The sequence below is a fragment of the Sarcophilus harrisii genome, chromosome 2, assembly GCF_902635505.1.
Source record: "Sarcophilus harrisii chromosome 2, mSarHar1.11, whole genome shotgun sequence".
NCBI classification, from domain to species: Eukaryota; Metazoa; Chordata; class Mammalia; order Dasyuromorphia; family Dasyuridae; genus Sarcophilus; species Sarcophilus harrisii.
This window is the reverse complement of record NC_045427.1, coordinates 296,417,415-296,445,183: the sequence shown is the minus strand read 5'-3', so window position 1 is coordinate 296,445,183 and position 27,769 is coordinate 296,417,415. Positions and strand designations below refer to the sequence as shown.

At 32.7% G+C, this 27,769-nt stretch overlaps 1 pseudogene; it reads right to left on the bottom strand.

Annotated features, from left to right (window-relative positions):
- Nucleotides 1-4,951: 4,951 nt before the first annotated feature.
- LOC111720355 lies at nucleotides 4,952-6,364 on the bottom strand (annotated as a pseudogene).
- Nucleotides 6,365-27,769: the final 21,405 nt, after the last annotated feature.

Genomic DNA, 27,769 nt, shown 5'->3' with positions numbered 1-27,769 from the left:
TTAGTTCAACAGACATTTAAAAAGTATCTAAAACATGCAAAGTGCTAGGGTAAAAACATTATAAAACAAAGCTTTTCCTGCCTACATTGATTATAATAATTGATATTTTATATAGTACATTAAGGTTTGCAAAGTGCTTTCTAAATATTTCATTTTAATTTTTATCAGAACACTGGGAATCATGTGCCCCTTATACAGATGAGAAAAATGGAGGCATAGAAATGTTAAATAACTTGCCCAGGGTCACATAGCTAGTAATTATTTAAAGTAGAATTTGAGCTCAGTTCTTCCTGATCTCAAGTCCAGCAATCTAGCTACTACATCATCTACCTACTACTAGATGGATGCAGCATGTATAAAAATAAGGTAATACAAGACATGTACAAATAATAATAAAGTTATTTCAAAAGGCAGAGAACACTTGGGATGCTTTGCAAATATTATTATTATTCAATCTTCATATCAGTCCTGGGAGGTAAGTGCTATTAGTATTTCCATTTAATTCTTGAGATTATGGAATTATACATAGGTTAAGTGACTTCCCCAAAATCACACAATTAGTAAATGTCTTAGACCATATTTGAATGCAGAATTGTCTTATTGATGCCACTGTGCCAGTTGCTTGATTTTGTGTCTGTGTCAGAATCAAAAATGAATAAAGTCCATTATAATTAGTGCTTTACTTTTAAAAATAATTATTTTTTCATTACTTTCCAATTACAGTAAAAATGTATCATTCTTTTTTAAATTTTGAGTTTTAAATTCTCTCCTTCTCTCTTTATCCTTCCTTAAGAAAGCAAGCAATTTGTTATAGGTTATGTATTTGCCATCACGCAAAACATATTTGTCATGTTGCAAAAGAAAATTCAAAATTTCACCTACACATACACACAAAAAAAGAAAGTTAAAAAAAGTATTCTTCAATCTGCAGAATTCATCATCTCTTTCACTGGAAATAGATAGCGATGGTAAACTTTAAAACGTTGTTCAGTCATTTGTCAGTCTTATGCAACTTTTCATGATCCTACTTGGGATTTTCTTTTCTTCTTTTTTTTTTTCCTGAGGCAATTGGGGTTAATCAGCTTGTGACTGTAAGCTCAGTGGAGAAGTCCCTGTGACCTGTAAATAGGGTGAATACAAAAATAAACAAGCAGGAAACTTTGGTAAGGGATAAACTAGTCACTTTTGTTTTTTAGCTGAAATGGGGCAAATACTAAGAAAAGAGTCTCCTCCACCCCAAGGGAAGCATGTAGCAAACATAATTAGGTTAATAAAGAAGCAAGGTTTGTTGGTAACATGGAAGCAGATTAATGTACTCAAATATATTAGAGTGCATGTCTCCTTGGTTCTCTAAGGAAGAAAAATTAGAGCCAGATATGTGGAAACTAGTGGGAGAGCAACTTATTGAATATTATGAAGCTATGGGTCTTGATTCAATTCCTGAGAAAACATTCCTTATATACCATATAATACAACTGGCTTTAAAGAATCCCACAAGTCAAAAAAAAGGAAAAGTTCAAAGGAGAACAGCCAGACAAAGAAGTGTGAGGAGAAAGAGGAGTTGGGGTATGGTATTGACAAAGCAGCTGAAAGGCATGGAGAGTTGGTTCTTAAGTATCATACAGATAAACTTAAAGAGTGTGGTGCTCCTCACTTTCATAGCTCAGTTACACCTGAGCAAGTGCCCTTAAGACATTCTCCATCTCCTGACCCTCCCCACTCAATTTCCTCTTCATGGGTGGAGGGAAGAAGAGGAGGGGGAAGGACAGTGACACCGTCAGCACCACCCATGCAGGAACTTTGTCCACACCATATGATATGATTGCAGAGGGCACTAATTAAAGCTAAAAATGAAGGACAGGATATATCTGATTTAAAAATAGAAATGTAATTGAAGAGTTTGATTCTTCAAGTCAAAAAAAAAAAAGAAAATACACTCCATTTAATTTGGAAATTATCAAAGATCTGAAAAAAGCTTGCATTCTTTATGGGTCTAAAACTTCTTATGTTAAGATGATATTAGAGAAGTTGGCTTTTGAAATTTTAACCACTAATGATTGGAAATCTATAGCAAGGAAATGTTTAGAACCTGAACAATACTTGTTGTGGCTTTCTGAGTTTAGTGAACTCTGTATAATATAAGCCCAATGAAATAGGCAACCTGGAGTTTGTGAAATGTCTGCAGACAGCTGTCATACAAACTTATTGGTGAAAATGTAGCAACAGAAATTATGTTAAGACAACTTGCTAAAGAAAATGCTAATGAGGTTTGTAGAAGAATTATACTTGAACTACACAAGGATGCTTCTTTAGAAGAGATTATAAGATGCTGTGCCACAGTGGACACAAATACTTTTTTTTATACTTAGGCTGTGATGCAGATTTCTCAAGATTGGAACATGGGAAGACACAATCCCTTTTGGCAAGGGACTTTCAGAGAGACTCGTCATTGCTTTCAATGTGGTAAACTAGAGCATTTGAAAAGTCAATGTTGGCATAGAAGACAGAGTGGGGCAACAGACCCCAAACCATGTGTCCAAAATGCAACAGAGGCTTCCATTGGGCATTGGAATATAGACTGACTCAGGGAAATTAGAAGTGGGGCTCAGCTCTAAGACCCCAAGCAAAAAACACTTGGGGCATGATGGCAGCCAGTGTTACATCCAGAAAGTCTTTAGAAGTTCAGTACTCAGACATGATCTCATCTAAGATGAGAAGCAATCTGATGGGAGAAAGGGATTACAATTGGGGAGAGTAGAGTTGTTTGCAGCTGGGACTAGTGAGCTATCACCTGAAGAGGTAAAATCTGTTTCTCTCCAGTCTATGGATCCTTTGCTTGCAGGCACAGTAGATTTGACCATTTCACCTCCTGAGAGTGCTTACAAAACAGTGTTTATTCATACACTCTATGGGAAACTGGGAAATGTGTATCTAATATCTCAGTCACTAATAGCAGTAGATAATGTGTGACTTATCACCCAGAAGTAATAGCATCAGGTTTACTGATACAGACTCTTAACAGGCAATTTGGTGATATTTGCCCAGATTTTGACTCCCAATAACAGAATCCAGAAATATTCTGGACTGCAGCTGTTATAGCTGACTATCCTATACTCACTATATATGTAAATGGAATATCATTGGAAGGGTCAGTAGACACAGGTGCAGATTGTATAGTCATTAGAGGTAACAATTGGCCCAGTCACTGGCCAAAGATTAAGGCAGCATATATGTTCAGCATAGGAGGATCAATAGCAGCTAAAGTTAGTGTTACTCCTTTGAGATGCATATTTGAAGGTGAAAGAGAAGTTTTTACTCCTTTTGTAATTAAAAAAAAATTCCCATCAATCTATAGGGAAGAGATATCTTGCAACAGTTAGGATTACAATTGAGTACTTTGACTTTTTAGACAGGGTTGCTGTTGGAGCCTGCCTGCACTCTCACCTGTTCCCATTCAATGGAAAACTGATACACAATGGAAAAATGGATAGAACAGTGGTCCTTAACAAGTTATAGAATTCAGGCCTTGTTAGATATAGTACAAGAGCAACTTGACCAAAAACACTTACAACCTTCTCTAAGTCTAGTTCCATATTTAGGAAAGCTATTACTATATTAGACCACAACAATAATAGAAGTCATATGAATATATCAATAGATGCAAAAAAAAGCCTTTATTATTGATATGGTTGATGTTAAAGTTTTCCTGATACTGAACTAGCCCTGACGTCCTGGTATAAATCCCACTTGGTCCTAGTATATTTTCCTGCTGATAAGTTGTAATCTCTTTGCTAATATTTTATTTAAAACTTTTGCATCAAGATAACAATACCATATTTGTGTCATAGAAAGAATTCGACAGTAATCCTTTTATTACCTATTTTCCCCTAATAGTGTACATAATATTGGAATTAATTGTTCTTTAAATGTTTGGTAGAAGTCATTTGTGAATCCATCTGGCCCTGAAGATTTTTTTCTTAGGGTGTTCATTAATGGCGTGTTCAATTTCTTTTTCTAAAATGGGACTATTTGAGAAATTTATTTCCTCTCCTGTTAATCTAGGCAATTTATATCTAGCAAATATTCATCCATTTCAGTTAGATTGTCAGACTTGCTGCTATGCAGTTGGGCAAAATAGCTCCTAATTATTGCTTTAATTTCTTTTTCATTGATGGTAAATTCACCCCTTTCATTTTTGATGTTGGCAATTTTTTTCCTTTCCTTTTTTTCTGATCAAATTAACCAACTTTTTATATATATTTTCAATTTTTTTCATAAAACCCATTCTCAATTTTATTTATTAGTTCAGTAGTTTTCTTAGTTACTTTCATATTAATCTCTCCTTTGAGTTTCAGAATTTCTAATTTGGTATTTAATTAATGGTTTTTAATTTGTTCTTTTTCTAGCTTTTTGTTGTTGTTGTTGTATGTATACCTAATTTATTGATCTCCTCTTTCTCTATTTTATTTATGTAGCTATTTAGAGATAAAATTTCCTCTAAGAACTGCTTTGGTTACATCCCATAGGTTTTGGTATGTTGTCTCATTATTGTCATTTTCTTGGATGAAATTATAGATTGTTATTGTGATTTGTTGCTTCACCTACTCATTCTTTAGAATTAGATTATTTAATTTTCAATTGGTTCTTAGTCTGTTTCCCTGGTCCTTTATTGCAAATAATTTTTATTGCATTGTGGTCTGAAAAGGAAGCATTTACTATTTCTTCCTTTTTTCATTTGATTGTGAGGTTTTTATGCCCTAACACATGGTCAATTTTTATGTATGTGCCACACACTGCTGAGAAGAAGGCATATTAGACTTGAACCTTCAGAAAATCTAAATGCTTATGTTTTAAGGGTAAGCCACAAGCTCATTTTAATTGAAAGGAGACTGAATACTATTTATTTTGCAACATCAAAGTCATTCCATGAGTCTAGACAACCTCTCTACTTCTATCTTTGGAGCCTCTCAGACCTTCTATATGGAGGTTCCACCAAATTCATTACAATAGAGATGGACATTTTATATTCATGATAATTCAACATCTGCACAATCTTTTCATGAGATACCCCATGTTTATTCCTCTTTGCTAATTCCTCCATATCAAATTTCCATTGTTTTTCAGGGTCATGAAACTCCATTCAGTATCCTTTGTCTAGGATTTTCACATAAGATTTCATTTTCCAAAATTGGATATCAGTATTTTCTATTATAACTGGAGATCTTCCCACAATAGCTTTTTTTGCTCTGCTCTGGTTTCAGGAATGGGTATACTCATTTCAATGCCAAAAATAATCATCAGTGCTGAAGATGATATTACCATGATTCTGACCAAGCCGAACATGGAACAGTATTGTTTTCCCTGAACCAGGCAGACATCTTAAGAGAACAAGTAGCCCCCTTAGTTTTTCCTCTTGGAATTGCTGGTTAAAAGGACTGTTTTTTCCATCTTCAATAGAAAAGGGTCTTCCCAAGATTCTTCTTCTGTTTCACAGAAACCATTCCTTTCTTGTTCATCTTGTTCATTGCAGCCATTTCTAAAGGGTTGTATGTTACTGTTCCTCCCATCAAAATCAGAATATCTACTAGTCTGATCAAATGTTGGAAATCTTAATGTGTGTTGCCACTGTTTATATTATGTCCATTGCACATTTCACATAATTTAACATCTTGAATATGGAAAACATTTGGTGGTGGAAATGGAGACAGATTAAATATTTGAACATTTAAATAATAATTGAACTCAGAAGGGTTAGGGTTAGGGTCCATGAGTAACTAAAGAGGATTCCTTTTGCTGTCATTTGGGTCTAAAGAAAGGAACTGGATTGTTAAAAATTGTTAAGTTCCACTTGTCAATTAATTGCATATTCAATGTTCCAATCAACTGTCTTATTACTAAAATATTGCTCAACACTAAAGGATAAAGGTATAGTACTAAACCAAGTATTTTTTTTCTGCATCATAATTTAAATTGTCACTGTAATGACTTTGATAATATAAACTAAATTGTTCCTGAGGAGCTTTTAAATTCCTGACCATTATTTACTTTCCATATCTTTTTTTTTCACTCTTAAGTGTCTAAATTTCTTTGTAAAACTGAGATAATTCATTGTCTATATTTGATTTATTAAAAGGAGGGTTCTGTTTGTTTTCCAATCCACCAGTTACTTTTTCTATGTGTTTTCTTTTATCTCATTTATTTTCCTCAAGTCTTTGTAAAATCTTATGAATGTTTTGCTTGTGCTATATTCCACTTCCTCTCTACTAACTGTGATAGCTACCATGTGATTTCTTTCCATTCTGATTTCTTTCCTATTTCCAGAATCATAAGAAGAGTTATTTCTAGATATTTCACTGATGTTCATGATGCTGTAGGAATTTCATACTGTAGATCTTCTGAATGAAATGATTCAATAACATCTGACCTTTTATATGGGATTATATTCCCTAAAAGTTTAACAAAATGGTAATTTGTCTCGCTTGCCTGAGGTTTTATTTTTAATTTTTAATTTTTTTTATTTTGTTTGTCCCCAAAGATGGTTAAAGGTATCCAGTTATTTTATGTTTTCTCTTAGGATCTGTGAAAATGGTGATCACAATCATGGGATATGGTATAAGTTTCTTCTGTTGATTTCAGGTTTTTATTTCATGTTTCACTTGCTAGGTTTGTTTGTTTGTTTGTTTGTTTTTTTTAACCATGTCCCAAAGACAATTTTCACAATAAGCATCTGTGTGTGAGAAAAAGAAAAACAAGGCCCAGAGGTTTCAACTCTTGGGGCTGGTGGCCATGAGTGAACCCCTGGGGCTCTGTCTACAACCAGCAGTATCGTGGCTCTCAAGCAAGATCTCCAATGATGAGCTATTTAGTATTGTTTTCTAGACCCAGGAAAGGGAGATCAAGTGTTTGTAATTTAAAAGACTGTGGATAACTAAACCAACATCTTGTATCATCTAGGCAGGTTGGATGGTATACTAATTATGATGTAATAATATAATGATTGTAACTTTGAAATGCAGTGTGGCATAGTAATGAAAGAGCTGACCTTAGAGTAATGAAAATCAAATTCAAGTTCCATCTTGAAATTATATCAATTATTTTAAATGTTTTTAGCTACTCAGAACTATGCCAATATACCTTGCTTTTAAAGTTTCCCCCCTCGTCAGAATTGCTTAATTATGAAGATATGGTTGATAGCTGCACATTCTTATCTAAATCCTATATAATGTAAACTTTTCAAGGCTTGAATAAGAGGAACTTCCTCTGCCACTTTCTTTTTACTTTCTTTTACCAAAACACCTAATAAATTTCTTTCTAAAACTTTTTTTCAATTTTTTTTCTTATAACTTCTCAAAGTTTTTGGCAAGTGTTTAAGAGTATAAATTACACAGAAGGAAAAAAAAACACATCACAAAATAAAGTAAGTGAAAAAAATTGTTATTTCCATTCAGATTCCATCATTTCTTTATTCTAGTTATAGAAAGAAATTTGAACTTTTTGTACTTGTCTTGGATCATTGTGCTATTCAGAAGAGCTGAATCAACCATAGTTGTTTATCACATAATGTTGTTAATATTATGTGCAATGGTTCCCTCATTCTGTTCATTTTACTTTGTTTCAGTTCATACAAGTCTTTCCAGTTTTTTCCCTGAAATCTGTCTGTTCACTCTTTTTCATTACACAATAGAATTCAAATACACTTTTCAAATACATCTTTCCGGGGGCGGAGCCAAGATGGCGGAGAAGACACACGCAACTTTCTAAGCTCTTCTCTTACCCTCTTTATCAATATTATATCAAGCCTCAAAAACAGTCTTGACTGCTACAATTCGTAAAGATAAGAAGTAGAACAACTCACCGGCCGAAGAAAATCAGCAGTCTCACCAAAAAAGGTTGGTTCTGGGGCCAGGGGGGAGATCAACGCAGACTGGGAGAGAAATTAGGTTCTGAGGAGAGCCTCAAACCGAAAGTGAAAGCACAGATCTCAGCACAAGCTTGCAGCCCCAACCCGCAGTACGGGGCTTTTCCTTGGGGCAGTTGTGATCCTGCACGGCAGGAGGACACAGCCCAGGTTAGCCTCCAATCTGCGCAGTGGGGAGCTTGGCTTGGGGCCATAGAGCTTTTCCAGGGCCGATTTGCATCAGGCAGAGACACTGGGGCAGAGCTCGGGGCGGTCTGCAGTCTGCGGTCTGCGGTCTGTGGTCTGTGGTCTGAGGTCTGCGGTCTGCAGTCTGTGGTTTGCGGTCAGCTGCTAATACTCACAGTCCCACAAGAGGCTCCGGCCTGGGGCAGTGACACTTTCACCCCTTAGTCTCTAGCCGAGGGCAATCGCTAACCCACACAGCCCCTACTGGGCACTTCAATAGCTCAGCCAGTGCTGAATCCACTTCCTGTTGGGGAAGGAAAACTCTCACTCAGAACACCTCCATAGCCAGAAGTCAGTTTACATCTCTCCCTGCTCTGCAGAGGAAGTTGGAACCCCTTGCCTGAGAACATACCCGAAAGCTTTAAAAACATGAATAAAAAGATGAAAAGAACGATCAACAGCTTCTATGCAGAAAGAGCAGGTCACAAACCTGAAGAGACCTCAAACACAAAAATGCATCAGACTGTCCTCCTTACATGATGCTCTCATAGAAGAACCATTAAAAGTCTCAAAAGAGTTAGAAGATAAATGGGAAAGGAAGAGAAGACTTACAAGAGAAGCAACTATCCCTGAAACACGAATTGAAAAAGTTAAAATTCCCAGGAAGTGCAGGAAACAAAATTAGTGAATGGAAAAAAAAGAATTCACTAGAAAGTAGGATTTGCGAATTGGAAAAGACAAAGAACTCACAAGAAAGTAGGATCTGTGAATTGGAAAAAGAAAATAATTCACTAAAAAAAAAATTAGTGAAATGGAAAAAAATTCCACAGACCAAAACAATACATTTAAAAACTCAATTGGACATATACAGAAAGAAGTAAAAAAGCTAATGAAGAAAATAATTCTTTAAAAATTAGAACTGAACAAATAGAAACTAATGATTCATTGAGACAGCAAGAATCAGTCAAGCAAAAACAAAAAATGACAAACTGGAAAAAACCATGAATTATCTACTTGCAAAAACGACAGACTTGGAAAATAGATCTAGGAGAGATAATCTGAGGATTATTGGACTTTCCGAAAACTATGATGAAAAAAAAAGAGCCTAGATACTATTTTACAAGAAATCATCAAAGAGAACTGCCCAGATATAATAGAATCAGAAGGTAAAATAGGCATTGAAAGAATTCATCGAACACCTTCTGAAAGAAACCCTAAAATAAAACCCCAAGGAATATTTGGCAAAATTTCAGAACTATCAGATTAAGGAAAAAATTTTACAAGCAGCAAAAAACCATTTAAATACCGAGGTGCCACATAAGGATCAGCCAAGATCTGGCTCTTCTACATTAAAGGAATGAAGGGCCTGAATATGATATTCCGAAAGGCACAAGAACTTGGATGTAGCCAAGAATAAACTACCCAGCTAAGCTTGAGCATTTCTTCCAGGAAGAAGATGGACATTTAATGAAACAAATGAATTCCATTTGTTTCTGAAGAAAAACCAGAACTAAACAAAAAATTTGATCTCCAACCATAGAACTCAAGAGATGCAGAAAAGTAAAATAACTCTTGAGAATGTATTTCTGTTGTGGATATACAAAAGAATACATGTATAATTTGATTGTACTGATATAACATAAAAAAGGGAAGATATGGAAAAGGGATGATGGCAGAATAAGGTGGGAAGGAGGGATAAAAGAGGGAAACCACATCCCACAAAGAGGCAAAGGAAACTTATCATATCTGAGGAATTTAGAGAGGGAGAACACTGTGTGAATCTTACTCTCATCAGAGTTGGCTCAAAAAAAATAATTGACATTTGTTTTAAGAAAATTCTCTCTCTCCTCATTAAAAACGGGGAGAGGAAAAGGAAAAGAAAAAGAGTAATAAGGGAAGGAAGGAAAAGACTCAAAGGGGAGGAGGGATTATAAAGAGGGTAAGCATCGTGATACAAGAAGGGTACATAAAGTTTAAAAGGGGAAAGAGGGTTAGGGAGGCAAGAATAAGGAAAGCATAATCTGGGGTTATTAAGATGGCAGGAAATACAGATTTAGTAATTCTAACCATAAATGTGAATGGGTTGAACTCCCCCATAAAGAGGAGGTAGATAGCAGACTGGATCAAAAGTCAGAACCCTACAATATGTTGTTTACAAGAAACACATTTAAAGCAGGGAGATACATATAGAGTAAAGGTAAAGGCTGGAGGAAAATCTATATAGCTTCAGGTGAATCAAAAAGCAGGTAGCCATCCTTATCTCAGATCAAGCAAAAGTAAAAATTGATCTAATTAAAAGAGATAAGGAAGGAAACTACATCCTGCTAAAGGGTAGCATAAACAACGAAGCAATATCAATATTAAACATATATGCACCAAGTGGGATGGCATCCAACTTCCTAAAGGAGAAGTTAAGAGAGTTGCAAGAAGAAATAGACAACAAAACTGTAATAGTGGGAGATCTCAACCTTGCACTCTCAGAATTAGACAAATCAAACCACAAAACAAATAAGAAAGAAATTAAAGAAGTAAATAGAATATTAGAAAGATTAGGTATGTTGGATCTTTGGAGAAAATTGAATGGAGATAGAAAGGAATATACTTTCTTCTCAGCAGTCCATGGAACCTATTCAAAAATTGACCATATATTAGGACATTAAGACCTCAAAATTAAATGCAAGAAAGCAGAAATAGTAAATGCTTTCTTTTCAGATCATGATGCAAAAAAACTACATTCAACAAAAAGTTAGGGAAATAGACCAAAAAGTAATTGGAAACTAAACAATCTCATCTTAAAGAATGATTGGGTGAAGCAGCAAATTATAGATACAATTAATAATTTCACTCAAGATAATGACAATGATGAGTCATCATACCAAAATTTGTGGGATGCAGCCAAAGCGGTAGGGAATTTTATATCCTTAGAGGCTTACTTGAATAAAACAGAGAAAGAAAAGATTAATGAATTGGGCTTGCAACTAAAAAAACTAAAAAAAGACCAAATTAAAAACCCCCAATCAAATACTAAATTGGAAATTCTAAAATTAAAAGGAGAAATTAAAAATATTGAAAGTAAAAAAAATATTGAACTAATTAATAAAACTAAGAGTTGGTTCTATGAAAAAGCCAATAAAATAGATAAGCCTTTGGTAAATCTGATTAGAAAAAGGAGGGAGGAAAATGAAATTAGTAGTCTTAAAAATGAAAAGGGAGAACTTTCCACCAATGAAGAGGAAATTAGAGAAATAATAAGGAGTTATTGTGCTCAACTTAATGCCAATAAATTTGATAACCTAAGTGAAATGGATGACTACCTCCAAACATATAGACTTCCCAGACTAACAGAGGAGGAAGTAAATTGCTTGAATAGTCCCATTTCAGAAAAAGAAATAGAACAGGCAATTAAACAACTCCCTAAGAAAAAATCCCCAGGAGCAGATGGATTTACATGTGAATTTTACCAAACATTTAAAGAACAATTGGCCCCATTGCTATATAAATTATTTGATAAAATGTGGAATGAAGGAGACCTACCAAATTCCTTCTATGACACAGACATGGTACTGATACCTAAACCAGGTAGGCTGAAAACAGAGAAAGAAAATTATAGACCAATCTCCCTAATGAATATTGATGCTAAAATCTTAAATAAGATATTAGCAAAAAGACTACAGAAAACCATCTCCAGCATAATACACTATGATCAAGTAGGATTTATACCAGGAATGCAGGGCTGGTTCAATATTAGGAAAACTATCAATATAATTGGCCATGTTAATAACCAAATTAACAAAAACCATATGATCATCTCAATAGATGCAGAAAAAGCATTTGATAAAATCCAACATCCATTCCTATTAAAAAATCTTGAGAGTATAGGAATAAATGGACTTTTCCTTAAAATAATCAGCAGCATCTATTTAAAACCATCAGTAAGCATCATATGTAATGGAGACAAACTGCAACCATTCCCAATAAGATCTGGAGTGAAACAAGGTTGCCCACTATCACCGTTACTATTTAATATTGTATTAGAAACGCTAGCTTTAGCAATAAGAGCTGAGAAAGAGATTAAAAGAATAAGAATAGGCAATGAGGAAACCAAATTATCACTCTTTGCCGATGACATGATGGTATACTTAGAGAACCCCAGAGATTCTGCTAAAAAGTTGTTAGAAATAATCCACAACTTTAGCAAAGTTGCTGGTTATAAAATAAACCCACATAAGTCATCAGCATTCTTATATATCACTAACAAAATCCAACAGTCAGAGTTACAAAGAGAAATTCCATTTAAAGTAACTACTGATAATATAAAATATTTAGGAATCTATCTGCAAGGAAAATCAGAAACTTTTATGAGAGCAAAATTACAGACCACTTTTCACACAAATTAAGTCTGATCTAACCAATTGGAAAAATATTAAAAGCTCTTGGATAGGGTGAGCAAATATAATAAAGATGACAATATTGCCTAAACTAATCTATTTATTTAGCGCTATACCAATCAGACTCCCAAAAAACTATTTTAATGACCTAGAAAAAATAACAACAAAGTTCATATGGAAAAACAAAAGGTCAAGAATTTCAAGGTAATTAATGAAAAAAAATCAAATGAAGGTGGCTTAGCTGTACCAGATCTAAAATTATATTATAGAGCAGCAGTTACCAAAACTATTTGGTATTGGCTAAGGAATAGATTAGTTGATCAGTGGAATAGATTAGGTTCAAGGGATAAAACAGTCAACAAATATAGCAACCTAGTCTTTGACAAACCCAAAAGATCCCAGCTTTGGGATAAGAACTTACTGTTTGATAAAATTGCTGGGAAAATTGGAAACTAATATGGCAGAAACTAGGCATTGATCCATATTTAACGCCGTACACCAAGATAAGGTCAAAATGGGTTCATGACCTAGGCATAAAGAATGAAATTATTAATAAATTAGAGGAACACAGGATAGTTTACCTCTCAGACTCTGTGGAAGGAAGGTCTTTATGACCAAAGCAGAACTAGAGATCATTACTGATCACAAAATAGAAAATTTCGACTATACCAACCTGAAAAGTTTTTGTACAAACAAAACTAATGCAGACAAGATTAGAAGGGAAGCAATAAACTGGGAAAATATTTTTACAGTCAAAGGTTCTGATAAAGGCCTCATTTCCAAAATATATAGAGAATTAACTCTAATTTATAAAAATTCAAGCCATTCCCCAATTGAAAAATGGTCAAAGGATATGAACAGACAATTCTCAGATGAAGAAATTGAAACTATTTCTAGTCATATGAAAAGATGCTCCAAGTCATTATTAATCAGAGAAATGCAAATTAAGACAACTCTAAGATACTACACACCTGTCAGATTGGCTAAGATGACAGGAAAAAATAATGATGATTGTTGGAGGGGATGCGGAAAACTGGGACATTGATGCATTGTTGCTGGAGTTGTGAACGAATCCAACCATTTTGGAGAGTAGTTTGGAACTATGCTCAAAAAGTTATCAAACTGTGCATACCCTTTGATCCAGCAGTGTTACTACTGGGATTATATCCCAAAGAGATTATAAAGAAGGGAAAGGGACCTGTATGTGCACGAATGTTTGTGGCAGCCCTTTTTGTAGTGGCTAGAAACTGGAAACTGAATGGATGTCCATCAGTTGGAGAATGGCTGAATAAATTGTGGTATATGAAAATTATGGAATATTACTGTTCTGTAAGAAATGACCAACAGGATGATTTCAGAAAGGCCTGGAGAGACTTACACGAACTGATGCTGAGTGAAATGAGCAGGACCAGGAGATCATTATATACTTCAACAACAATACTATATGATGACCAGTTCTGATGGACCAGGCCATCCTCAGCAACGAGATCAACCAAATCATTTCTAATGGAGCAGTAATGAACTGAACTAGCTATGCCCAGAAAAAGAACTCTGGGAGATGACTAAAAACCGTTACATTGAATTCCCAATCCCTATATTTATGCACAACTGTATTTTTTATTTCCTTCACAAGCTAATTGTACAATATTTCAGAGTCTGATTCTTTTTGTACAGCAAAATAACGTTTTGGTCATGTATACTTATTGTGTATCTAATTTATATTTTAATATATTTAACATCTACTGGTCATCCTGCCATCTAGGGGGAGGGGGTGGGGGGGTAAAAGGTGAAAAATTGGAACAAGAGGTTTGGCAATTGTTAATGCTGTAAAGTTACCCATGCATATATCCTGTAAATAAAAGGCTATTAAATTAAAAAAAAAAAAAAAACAAATACATTTTTCAAAATTGATGGGCATCCTCTCAATTTCCAAAGTTTTGCTATCATGAAAAGAGCTGTTACAAATATTTTTGCAACATAGGCACTTTTCTTTTCTTTTCTTTTCTTTTTTTAATCATCTTTTGGCATATAAACCTAGTAGTAGTAGTGCTGGATTAAAGAGTATATACAATTTTAAAGCCTTTTGGACAGAGTTTCAACTCTACCAACAGTGCATTAGTTGCACATCCCCTCCAACACTTGTCATTTTTCCCCTGTCATTTTAGCCAATCTAATAGGTGTGAGATGGTACATCAGAATTATTTTAATTTGTATTTCTCTAATTAAAAGTGATTTAGAGCATTTCTTTATATGCTTCTATATAACTGAAGTTTTTCATCTGAAAACTGCCTGTTCATATCCTTTGACCATTTATCAAATGGGAAATGGCTTGTATTTGTATTAATTTGACTCAATTCTCTATATATTTGGGAAATGAGGCCTTTATCAGAGACACTTGTATAAAGATTGTTTCCCACCTTTTTTCTTTTCATTTAATCTTGGTTGCATTGTTTTTATTTGTATAAAATCTTTTTAAATTTAAAATAATAAAAATATTTATTTTGCATTTCATAATGTTCTTTATTGTTTGATCATGAATTTTTCCCTTTTCCATAAGTCTGACAGGTTGACTCTTTCTTTTCTAATTTGCTCATGGTGTAATTTTTAATGTCTAAATCACGCAACCATTTTGAACTTATCTTTGTATATGATATGAGATGTTGCTTTATACCTAGTATGTTTTTTTTTGGTTGAGTTTTCCCAGAAGTTTTTTATTTTTAATCAAAAAATGAATTCTTATCCCTAAACCTGGGATCTTTGGGTGTATCATACACTAGGTTATATTTGCCATTGACTACCGTGTCTTGTGTACCCAGCATATTCAATTGATCCAACACTCTTTTTCTTAGCCAGTACCAGATAATGTGACGATTACTGCTTTATAATATAGTTTGAGATCTGGTATCTTTTGGCCACTTTCAATTTTTTCTTCCTTAATTCCCTTGATATTCTTGATTTTTTATTCTTATGTATGAATTTTATTGAAAAATGTATAATTGTATTAGATCTTTTTTGGGGCTAATTTTGATTGTCGGGCACTAAATAAGTAAATTTGGATACTATTGTTCTTTTTTGTTATATTTATATTTATTATATTAGTTTATTCTACTTATGATATTTTTGTTATTTAATCTGACTTCATTTGTGTGAAGTGTTTTATAATTGTTTTTATGTGGTTTCTGAGTCTGTCTTGTTAAGTAGATTTCAAAGTTGTTTTTTTTTTTTTGTTGTTGTTGTTTAAAATTATTTTAAATGCCATTTATTCTTCTATCTCTTACTGTTCAACTATGCTGATCATACAAAGAAAAGTTGATTATGTTTGTGGTTTGATCTCATATCTTGTAACTTTGCTAAAATTGTTAAGCATTTCAAATTATTTTTTGATTGATGCTTTAGGATTGTTTAAGTATACCATCATATCAACTGCAAATAATGACAGTATTGTCTCCTCATTGCTTATTCTAATACCTTCAATTTCTTTTTCTTCTTGTATTGCTAAAGATAACATTTCTAGTAAAATTGAATAATAGTTTTGATAATGGGCAACCTTCTTAAGCCTTGATCTTATTGCAAAGGTTTGATAATTTTAGATAAAGAAACATTCCATTAATTCCTACGCACTCTAGTGTTTTTTAAAATAAAAATTTGTGTTATATTTTCAAAATCTATTTTAGCCTCTATGGACATAATTATGTGATTTTTGTTTTTTTGTTTTGTTTTTTTACTAATATGATTAACTATGTAGATGGTTTTCCTAATATTGAATCAACTCTGAATTCCTGATAAAATTCTGCTTGGTTACAATGAATAATCCTTGGTCTATATTGCTGTAATCACTTTCCTAGTATTTTGTTCAAATATTTTGCATCAATATTCATTAGATAAAGAGGGATATAACTTACTCTCTTTGTTTTAGCTCTTCCTATTTAGGTATCAGCATCATATTTGTGTCATAAAAAGAGTTTGGTAGGCTTTCTTCTTTGTATATTTCCCCAAATAGTTTATATAGTATTGGAATTAATTATTCTTTCTTTTTCTTTCTTTTTTTTTCTTTTTTTTTCCTAAGGCAATTGGGGTTAAGTGACTTGCCCTGGGTCACAGAGCTATGACATGTTAAGTGTCTGAGACCATCTTTGAACCCAGGTCCTCCTGATTTCAAGACTGGTGCTCTATCCACTGTGCCATCTAGCTACCCCTGAATTAATTATTCTTTAAATGTTTAGTCAATTCACTTGTGAACCCATATGATCCTGCTAGTGTTTTCCTAAAAGTTCATTAATGAAAAAATATATTTTTGTTCAATTTCTTTTTGAAAGATGGATTGTTCAATATTTCTATTTCCTGATATTTTAATGAATATGGTTTATATTTTTGTAAATATTCATTGACTTTGCTGAAATTGTCAGATTAACTGGCATATAACTAAGCAAAATATTTCCTTATGATGGCTTTAATTTCTTCTACATTGGTGGTGATTTCACCCTTTCATTTTTGATACCTAATTGTTATGGGCCAGAACTCTGAACTTGAAACAAGGATTCTTATAAGGTACTAAGTAAGTGGAATTGATGAGACAATGGTTATATAGTTCAGCATGGTGCTTAATAGTTCTCTAAGTTCAGTGTGATTGATTTAATCTTACAACAAATAATGGTTTCCTAGTGATATGATTAGTTTATACTCAGTGTAGAGCATATAAGCTAAGCTCTTAAAGTCAAGGAGAGAGATTCATTTCCACCTTCAGTCAGGCTCCTGGTGGCTCTACTGGAGGACTGAGAGAGCTCAGATTCAGAGCTAGGGAAGACAAGTGGACTGGAAGCTGAAGCACAAGTCCTTGGACTCAGATTCATTCATCCCATTTCACACTCTGTAGTGGCAGGCTCTCCTCCTTAGTTTCTCCGCTGAAATCTAAATTGCAGAAAGCCTCTAAGAAAGCTAGCTAAAGCCCAGGGAAGGAGACAAGATTTTGAAGCAATAATAAAGGATTTGGACTTTAACACCTGGCTGTTCTTGTGGTGATTACTGAACTAAAATGAAGGCTGCCCAGAGACCCCCAGGAAAACTGAACTAAGAACACTACAGCTAGTATTTGACATTCTTTTTTCTTTTGCAAAAAATAAAATTAACCCATGACTTAGCTATTATATTGTTTTTATAAAGCCAGATTTTAGATTTATTTATTAGCCTTATAGTTTCTACTTTTCCTTTCTATCTCCTTTTTAATCTTATTAACCTCACCTTTGATTTTTAGAATTTCCAATTTGGCAGTTGGGAATTTTTAATTTGTTCTTTTTCAATTTTTTTTTTTCATTTGCATGCCTAATTTATTGATTTGTTTCTTTTCCATTTTGTTGATGTAAGAAAAATAAATTTTCCCCTACAGTACTGTTTTGGCTGCATCCCATAAATGTTGGTATATTTTCTCATAGTCAATCTCTTCAAGAAAATTATTGTTTTTGTGATTTGTTCTTTTTACTTGTTCCTTGTGATTAGATGATATAGTTTTCAATTAATTTTTAATCTCTTTCCACTGTCCTTTGCTGAATGCAATTTTTATTGCAGTCTGAAACTGCTGAGAAAAATAGTTATATATTTTTTTGTTTACATTTTTTTCAAATATTCCCTTTACCTCCTCAGTTTCTTTTTGTTTATGTTTTTTTGGGGACCCCCAAAGAGCAAAATTATGGTCTTTATTTTTTTTCCTATAACTTACTTAAATTCTCCTTTAAGAATTTGGAAGTTCATATGGAATGGGGATAAACTGAAACCATTCCCAGTAAGATCAGGAGTGAAACAAGGTTTCCCACTATTATCATTACTATTCAATATTGTATTAGAAATAATAAGAGTTGAGAAAGAGATTAAAGGAATTAGAGTAGGTAATGAGGAAACCAAATTATCACTCTTTGCAGATGATATGATGGTATACTTAGAGAACCTCAGAGATTCTATTAAAAAGCTATTAGAAATAATTCACAACTTTAGCAAAGTTTCAGGATACAGAATAAATCCACATAAATCATCAGCATTTTTATACATCACCAACAAAATCCAACAGCAAGAGATACAAAGAGAAATTCCATTTAAAATAACTGTTGATAGTATAAAATATTTGGGAATCTTATCTGCCAAGGGAAATTAAAGAACTATATGAGTAAAACTACAAAACACTTTCCATACAAATAAATTCAGATCTAAACAATTGGAAAAAAAAAATTAAGTGCTACTGGATAGTTGAATGAATATAATAAAGATGGCAATATTATCTAAACTAATCTATTTATTAGTCAGACTCATAGGAAACTATTTTAATGACCTAGAAAAAATAACAACAAAATTCATCTGGAAGAAAAAAAAAGTCAAGAATTTCAAGAGAACTAATGAAAAAAAAAAAAAATCAAATGAAAGTGGCCTAACTGTACCCGATCTAAAACTATGTCATAAAGCAGTGGTCACCAAAACCATTTAGTATTGGCTAAGAAATAGACTAGTTGATCAGTGGAATAGGTTAGGTTCACAGGACAAAATATTCAATAACTTTAATAATCTAGTGTTTGATAAACCCAAAGATCCCAGCTTTTCAGATAAGAATTCACTGTTTGACAAAAACTGCTGGGAAAATTGGAAATTAGTATGGTAGAAAATAGGCATTGACCCACACTTAACACTGTACACCAAGAAAAGGTCAAAATGGATTCATGATCTAGGCATAAAGAATGAGATTATAAATAATTTAGAAGAACATAGGCTAGATTACCTCTCAGACCTGTGGAGGAGGAAGGAATTGTGACCAAAGAAGAATTAGAGGTCATTATTGATCACAAAATAAAAAAAATTCAATTATATTAAGTTAAAAAGTTTTTTTTTTTTTTTTTTTTTTTTTTTTTTTTTTTTTACAAATAAACCTAATATGGACAGGATTAAAAAGAAACCAATAAATTGGAAAAACAACACTTTTTCAGCTAAAGGTTTTGATAAAGGCTTCATCTTCAAAATATATAGAGAATTGACTCTATAAGAAATCAAGCCATTTTCCAATTGATAAATGGTCAAAGAATATGAACAGACATTTTTTGGATGAAGAAATTAAAATTATTTCTAGTCATATGAAAAGTTGTTCCAAATCATTGTTGATTAGAGAAATGCAAATTAAGACAACTCTGAGATACCATTACACACCTGTCAGATTGACTAAGATGACAGGAAAAGATAATGATGGATATTGGAGGGGATGTGAGAAAATTGGGACACTGGTGCATTGTTGGTGGTGTTGTGAATGAATCCAATCATTCTGGAGAGTAATTTGGAACTATACTGAAAAAGTTATCAAACTGTGCATACTCTTTGATCCAGCAGTGTTACTATTGGGCTAATATCCCAAAGAAATATTAAAGAATGGAAAGGGACCCTTATGTACAAAAATGTTTGAGGCAGCCCTTTTTGTAGTGGCTAGAAACTGGAAATTGAAGGGTTGCCCACCAATTGGAGAATGACTGAATAAATTGTGGTATGTGAATGTTATGAAATATTATTGTTCTGTAAGAAATGACCAGCAGGATGCATACAGAGAGGTTTGGAGAGACATACATGAACTGATGCTAAGTGAAATGAGCAGAACCAGGAGATCATTATATACTTCAACAACAATACTACATGATGATCACTTCTGATGGACATGACTCTCTTCAACAATGAGAGAATGCAAATCAATTCCAATTGATCTATAATGAACAGAACCAGCTACACCCAGAGAAAGAACACTGGGAAATGAGTATGGAATACAGCATAACATTTCCACTCTTTCTGTTACTGTTTGCTTGCATTTTTGTTTTTTTTTTTTTCTTCTCAAGTTATTTTTACCTTCTTCCTAAATCTGATCTTTCCTGTGCAACAAGGTAACTGTATAAATAAGTATACATATATTTTATTTAATATATATTTTAACATATTTAACATGTAGGGGACTACCTGCTATATAGGGAAGGAGATGTGGGTAAGGAGGGGAAAAGTTGGAACAGAAGGTTTTGCAAGGATCAATGTTGAAAAATTACCCATGCATATGTTTTGTATATAAAATGCTGTAATGAAAAATAAAATTAAAAAGAACCCATTATACAATGATGCCTAAAAAATGTGCTGCACTCTAAACCTTCACAGTGAAAAGACATTAATAGTAAATTACTAAGCTTAGAGTTTAGCATTCAGTTAATTGGCTTATATATAGTTGAGAAGATTTTTTTGAGGTCTTTCTCTTTCCTATCGTGTGTGTGTGTGTATATGTGTGTGTGTATGTGTGTGTGTGTGTGTGTGTGTGAGTGTGTGTGTGTGTGTGTGTGTGTGTGAACTGAGAACAGTGGAGATATACACACATGTAGCCAACTCCAGAGGCCCATATATAGACGATCATTTAACTACTCATCAACTAAAAAATGAACATCTCAGCAACTAAAAAAAGTTGCTAAAACCTATCCAAGATAAAAGCTCTTTACCTAGAAGACAACAGGATTTTTCTTGCCTTTAAGGTGTCAAATGTTTTAAATGGCATATATTTTATTTTGATGTGTGGAACCAAAATATGTTAGACTAATTTAACTGGGAGCAAATCACTTTTTGTTGGTAGACTGAATCAGATCTGATAGATGGGAAATCACTTCAAAGTTTTTCTAACATCTCTCTGGTAATTAGAAGAGGGGGATGAATAAGTTGTGTTTACAGATTTAAAAAAAAATTATCAAAAAATTTTGGACTTTGAACACAAATTTTAATGAGTAGGATATTGATTTGCTTAATAAGCATGCAGAAAACCTATGATGTTTGAGCAGATGAGTTAGAAGGGGCTATTTCTTTGAAAATGGAGTATCAAGGCGAAGTTCTTATGAATAACTATTAAAAGCTAAATCATTAAGCACTAAGAAATGAAAAAAAAAGTTCTGTTGAAGATGAATCTTGTCTTAGAACCAGGAATCATATATTATTTGGTATAAAATAAAATAGAATGTAAAAATCATTTGAATGCAAAATTCTTCTTTAACAATGACACCATCTTAGGATTTCTTCAACATTCCATATTAAAAATTTATACTTAAAGTTTTACAGCACACAGTGTTCTTTTTCTTTACATATACAGTAATTTTGGAAAAGAAAATTTCACTTGTGCAGAAATGTCTCCTACTTTTGTAAATATAACTAAGTTACTTTAAGTGGGTCTCCCAAGTGTTTATGAGACTCATAATTAAGATAGTGAGATGAAGAGTCATAAAGAAAATTCACTCTTCCTCAAACACTTCAGCACAATTGAATGAGGATGCCGAAGTGAATAATGATAAATAATGTGATCAATTAGCATCTTTATCTACTTTCATTCTGCACAAAAGAGTCAGAAATTGGAGCACTGGAAGAAGCATTCTGTTATGAAAGCTAGGATGAGCTCAGATGAACAGATTCTCAGAAGTATCCTGACTTGGATGACCCTACGCGAAAAGGAACTTGCAGTGTCACTTTGAAGAGGGAGGTTTAAAGTGAGGAATAGAAGGCCAAAGCAAGACCCTAATCATGGGTATCTAAAGGAATGTGGATGACACTGGAAGCCTTTTCTTGTAGTAAATCTTACCACAGAGATGGATAATTGGGGACATGGAAAGATACCAGAATTCCAAACCAGAAGCCAAGCAAAAGTGTAGATTAGACTAAAAATAAGAACTGACAATTTCATCCAAGAATATAAATAGGAGAAGGATTGGGTCCTGGATACAAAATCTTAAATCAAGAATTGAGATTTGAAATGTAGACAAAAAGAAAATATGAAGAAATATTAATCCATAGAGGCCAACATGACTAGAAAATAATGGAAAAACTACAAACATAATTGTAAATCTTGTTTTCCTATTTCTGCTATCTTTATTTTGCATCAATTCATGTAAGTCTTTTTATATTTCTTTGATACTTCATTTCTTTTTGCATAGTAATTCATGTATGGCAATTTGGTTAATTATTCCCTAATTAATGGATATTTGTTTCCAGGGATTTGCTATGACAAAAAAAGCTTTCTTGTAGATAATTTTGTTTTGCCCTGTCTCAACCCCCAATTTTAATGTGATTGCTTTTTCAAGTTTTTATGAGACTTTCCCAAAACTCTCTTCTCTGTTAATTTCTTATTATTTCTTTACACATTTTCTTCCCTATTGAATTGTAGACTTCTTGACACTATGATCTATGTTATTTATCTTTTTATTCTCAGCACTTTAGTACAATACTTTGTATGCAAAAGAAATTTAACAAATGTTTGTTGAGATGAATTGAATTGAAATGTAAATTATTATATGGAATAGATGTTATTACTTTCATTTCTGAATACAAATTTGTTAGATAGAATCAAATACTTGTCTTAATATAACAATTGTTTTACCTATCTGATGTACATTATCAAGTTCCAACAATATAATCTTCTTTTTGTCTTTGTGGCTTGAAAAAAAAGGTTTCAGTTTGTTAATTTTTTTGCCAATTAAAAAAAACCCAACATTCATGAACTTCTTTCCTCTTTTTATGTTGTGTGAGAGAATAATTATGCATTTTAATGGTTTCAGTGTCTGTATATCAAAAACTCTTTGGTAATATTGTTGTATGTGAAATAAAGCTTTTCTTTTTCTTATAATTTTCTTTTCCCCTAGAGTTTTATTTTCTTAAAGCATAACATCATTTCTTCATAAAAGATGTGTGATGGACCTGTGCTATTGGGTGTAACTAATATATTTTTTTGTCCATCTATTTATTTTATATGTTTTTGACTGCTTTTTACCTTTTTTACTTTGATACATTGATGGGTTGGCTAATTTAGCACAAAGCAAGAGAAAATGGGTGAAAACTGCTTCTTGTACATCAGAAAAAATGAGACATGGTGGGGGCAGCTAAACAAACATGAATTTCTGACCTTCTTCTTTAACTATTGCTCTATCCCAGTGAGCTCATTAAGAGGAAATCTGTTAGCATTCACTGCATGTTGGCAGATGACTAGTGCAGAGCACATGCTGTCATCTCAATAGGAGATCAAGAAAACCCAGTTCCTACATGACCCATGATTGCTAAATAGAAAAATCCTGTAGTTACTGGTGTTACGTAAAACTGCTTGATGTACATTAAAAGGAACCTTTTGAACCTCATGCTCATTATTTTCATCTTTTTCCCCTTTCTGATTTTGCTTCTGCAATCAGTCTACTTTAAAGTCTTATCATATATGCTTATATAATAGGTAACTAATGAATATGGATGTTGTTTGTGCTAATTCTTACAGAGGTAAAGACTGGATTTAGAAGTGATGTGGTCTGCTTTAGGGTCTAGGAAATGATGCTAATTGGATCCCATTGAAATCTAAAGGGACTGTAGTTCAGAGAAATGAAGCATGGGAGTATATTTATACTTTGTCCAACTGGACTCGAATTTTCTGTTACCTTTCATGTTTTATGATTATTTTCCTTTAGTTCCATCAAAAGGCAAAGGGAAAAATAGTTTCTTAAAGTTTCATTTCCTTTATTTGAAAGTTAATATTAGTTAAAAGAGAATTTAAAGGAAAATTTTACAGCCAGGATAGCATTTTCTTTCATTCAGTTCTGGGTTGTAAGTGGATTCTCCCATATTAGTTGAACATTGGGTTTTTATACCCATACCCCAACACATTTAGATGCTAATAATATCACATTAGAAAATGAAGAATAATAATTCTTACCCACCCAATTAGATATTATTTAAAACAGCACACAGACATGCTCTGTGTCATAATGAGCTATGTAATATGTTAATAGTGCCAGACTAAGTGTGAACCTTTAGATCACAAATACATCTTGGATTTTAACTTATAAAACTAATGCAGAGAAGATTAGAAGGGAAGCAGAAAACTGGGAATATATATATTTTTTTGCATCCAAGAGTTCTGAGAAAGGTTTCATTTCTAAAATATATTAGAGAATTGACTGAAATTAATACAAATACAAGCCATTCTCCAATTGATAAGTGGTCAAAGGATATGAACAGACACTTTTCAGATGAAATTAAAATCATTTCCAGCCATATGAAAAAATGTTCTAAGTCACTATTGATCAGAGAGATGCAAATTAAGACAACTCTGAGATACCACTACACACCTCTCAGATTGGCTAAGATGAAAGGAAAGGATAATGCTGAATGTTGGAGGAGATGTGGGAAAACTGGGACACTAAAACATTGTTGATGGAGTTGTGAACTGATCCAACCATTCTACAGAGCACTGTAGAACTATGCCTAAAAGGCTAACAAACTGTGCATATGCTTTGATCCAGCAGTGTCTCTACTGGGCCTATATTCCAAAGAGATCATAAATATGGAAAAGGGCTCACATGTGCAAAAATGTTTATGGAAGTCCCTTTTCTAGTGTCAAGAAACTGGAAACTGAGTGGATGCCCATTAGTTGGATAATAAGTTATGGTGTATGAATATTATGGAATATCATTCTATAAGAAATGATCAACAGAATGATTTCAGAAAGGTCTGGAAAGACTTAAATGAACTAACTGATGCTAAGTGAAGTGAGTAGAACCAAGAGAACACTGTACATAGCAACAGCAAGGTATATGATGATGAAGTGTAATGGACTTGGCTTTTTTAAGCCAAGGTGATTCAGGGCTTTTGCAATGGACTTGTGATGGAGAGAGCCATCTGCATCCAGAGAGAGGACAATGGGGGCTGAATGTGGATCATAGTATAATATTTTCAACTTTTTTTTGTTACATGCTTGCATTTTTCCCCTCTTTCATTTTTTCCTCTTTTGATCTGATTTTTCTTGTGCAGCATGATAAATGTGAAAATATGTATAGAGTAATTGCACATGTTTACTTCATATTGAATAACTTGCTGTTTAGGGATGTGGGTGGGATGGAGAAAGGGTGGGAAAAAATTTGAAACACAAGGTTTTGAAAAAGGGAATGTTGAAAACTATATATGTATTTAGAAAATAAAAAGCTATTATTAAGTTTTAAAAAAATTTAAGAAATACATGTTTTAATGACTCTATTTCCCCCTAGGGATCAAAATCAAACTCACTTACTTATTATTTGCATGCTCCATCATTTTTTCCTCTTTGAAAAGCAGGACAATGTTTGTCCTACCCAACCTCCCATCTGAGGCAACTGTAAATGCACTGAGTAGAGTTCTAGGTCTAACGTCAGGAACCCTGTGCTCAAATTCAGCCTAAGACATTTACTTGTTGCATGACATTGGATAAGTCACTTAACATATATTTGCCTCAGTTTTCTTAACAATAAAAAGGGTAGTGTCTGTTTTGGAAGGTTGTTGTGAGAATAAAATGGAATAATATTTGTAAAAAAAGAAAGATTAGTATAGTGTCTGGTGCATAGTAGGCACTATGTAAATGTTTATTTTCTTTTCCTTTTGTGGTAGCTTTCTCATTCTTTATAACAACATTTATATTTAATCATTCTTTCAGTACTAGTTTGTCTGGGCTTTGTGACAAACACATTGGTACTATGTACTTAAAGAGCTCCTTATTTATTTTGGGCATAAACAGATTATTAAACATCTACCATATGTAAGATACTTTCTTAGAAATTAGGAATATAAGCATAAAATGAAAAATTCCTCATCTTTGAAAAATTTACATTTTAATTAGCTAAAACTGATATATAAATAAAAATAATGCAAAGCAGAATGTGTAATCCACAAATCAGAAAGGTAAAGAAGAATGTATGGAAATATGAGAAATAGGTAAATAGCATTTTTCCCAGGGGAAACCAAGGAAAGTTTCATAGAGGAGTTGAAATTGTAAGGACCAGAAGGATTTTAAGAGTTTACATATAATGAATGGCTATTTTCTAGGCACAGATGATTCTCTTCATTTATTGTTTTGAAAGAAACCACAGAACAGAGTATGTGAAAGATCACAAATGCCAGCTTAAGGAGTTAGAATTTATCCCATAGTTAATAAGCAACCACTCAGCAGAAGAACAATTCTAAACACTCTTGGAAACACTAGATGACTTAAAAAGATCATTTTCCACATTGTGTGAAGGGATAAGTGGAAAAATGATTCACTAGAAACAGAAATAAGTTAAGAAACATTCACAACATTCTAGGTCAGTGACCTTCAAACATTTTTGTATTCATACAACTGTCAGCTTAAAAAATGAGCATGCTTTCCCAAAATATTTTTATTTATAAATTATTTTGTGTTTATAAAGCACACATTACAAACTTAGCAAACATAAAAATAGAAATCTTAAAGCAATGAGATAAAGATTAAAAACTAATATTAATGATAGAAAATTTTTGGCATTAAATTTTTAAAAATAAAATCATTTTTGGAAAGAAATCTTATTAAATATTTATATCAGCAACATTATATATACACTTGAAATTTATATTTACTTTATAAGTTAAATTTTAACTTAAAATGTTTTACTTAATTTACCACTTTAATATTTAACTACAATTTAGATTTTGTTATATATTTTATTTGGCAAATTCTAAAATTATAAAATATATTTTTAACATTAGAAAATTGTTTCTAATCTTTTAATGTATGCCAGTATAAGAGATTTGATAGTTATCACAATCACTATTTTGACAACAGAAGCTCAGATTTTAAAAATCTTACCAGCTATAATGTTTTCATGTGATAAATAACTAAGATTTTAAGGAATAATATATTGTTAAGAGAAGGTTAATCATTAAAGATAGTGAATGTAAATCTATATATTCAATAATCTTCTTAATAATTTCAAACATTTGATTGACTGTCAATTGGATTATTAGCTTTTAGACCTCATAATATGGATAAATATTTGTTTATAATAGTAGAAGGGTCACCTCTGTCATTTCTTCATGTTCATCTTATTTAAAATATCTTTAATCAATGGTTTCTTTGAAGGAATCTTTTAAAGATGCTTGCTTATTTTGTGAGAATTGGTTTGGTTAAAGTTAGGTAGGACAATTTCAGAAACAAAATTGCATAGACTTATGCAAACTATATTATAATACATTGAAAGAAAACAAATGAAAGAGGACACTATTGTCCAATTCTCCTAAATACAGTACTCTTCTTGATGCAGTATACCTTGTATGTTGTGAATGATAGGTACCTATATAATTTATTAATTGAATGAAGACAGTATCAATCTATATATATTAAATATTAATAAATCTTTATTTCTTTGTTTATGTAAGAACAAAATGACCATAGAGAGATTGGTGACATTTTTTCCCCTGTGCTCCAATAAATTATCTTGGAAGCTATTATTATAAGTAATAATCATGG